This window comes from Sinocyclocheilus anshuiensis, unplaced genomic scaffold (genome assembly GCF_001515605.1).
Source record: "Sinocyclocheilus anshuiensis isolate Anshui unplaced genomic scaffold, SAMN03320099.WGS_v1.1 scaffold274, whole genome shotgun sequence".
NCBI classification, from domain to species: Eukaryota; Metazoa; Chordata; class Actinopteri; order Cypriniformes; family Cyprinidae; genus Sinocyclocheilus; species Sinocyclocheilus anshuiensis.
In genome coordinates, this window is record NW_015547698.1 from 462,324 (window position 1) to 463,375 (window position 1,052).

Sequence of the window (1,052 nt, forward strand, 5' to 3'; positions counted from 1 at the left end):
CTATATTTGAGACCCGTGCAGGGCTCTAATCCACTTCATCCAACGCTGTTTTGTTCTCATCTGTGAGCATGCTCTTGAAATATGTATTTTACCATTTTTTTTTTGTTTAAAACGTGTGACACATTCGTTCTGCTCTCACTGATCATTTGGTCCCCCCCTACAACATGAAAGAAATCCATTATAACATGTACATGAAAATGTAGAAACATTGGACACAACTATGGGGCACCATTGTGCAGCAGCAAGCATCACAACAAAAAAGGAACCTCAAGGTTGATCTAGGAAAATGTGTGAAAATGTATAGGGCCCCATTCCTATATTTTGCCTGGGGCCCCCAATTCACTAAATCCGCCCCTGGATGTTATTATGCCCTACAATCCATCACGCTCTCAAAACTCTGGACTTTTAGTAGTCCCTAGGACAGGGTTCCTCAATTAGTTTTCGCAGAGGGCCGAATTCTGTCAACAATACTAAGCTGAGGGCCACTGACCTATATATATATATTTATACAATATATACCTATATACAATTATTATATTATTGTTGCTTTTGTTAAAATAATCACAACGTGGTCACAAGATGAATATTCAGATTTTTTTCCCTAGTAGTTTGTTTTATTCAAACAATTATGAACATTTTTGCATTTAGATACAGAAGAACTTTGCCTGTTGAATATTAAAAACAAAAACTCTGGATCTCCAATGTCTGCCATGCAAATCAACTGTTCCTGATCATTCCCAGACTGGATCTCTTCTCTCCACTTTCCCTAATTGCAGATTCAATTATTAGTGGTTCAAGAGGGAGGAAGGAAGCGGGAACCGGTGAACATTTAAATAAAACTTTAATAATAAAATAACCACAAAATAGCGCGACAGCCCCTCGCGGATGACTGGCGCACACAAACAAAACCAAAACACAAAATAAACGCCAGGCCTGGTCCTCTCTCGTCCGACACTGTCGTCACTCCTCCCTTTTATCCTTCCGGAGCTCCTCCGTGAGACTCGAGACCGGTGAGTGGTGCAGGTGTCGCTCATTATCAATTACTCCTCGCT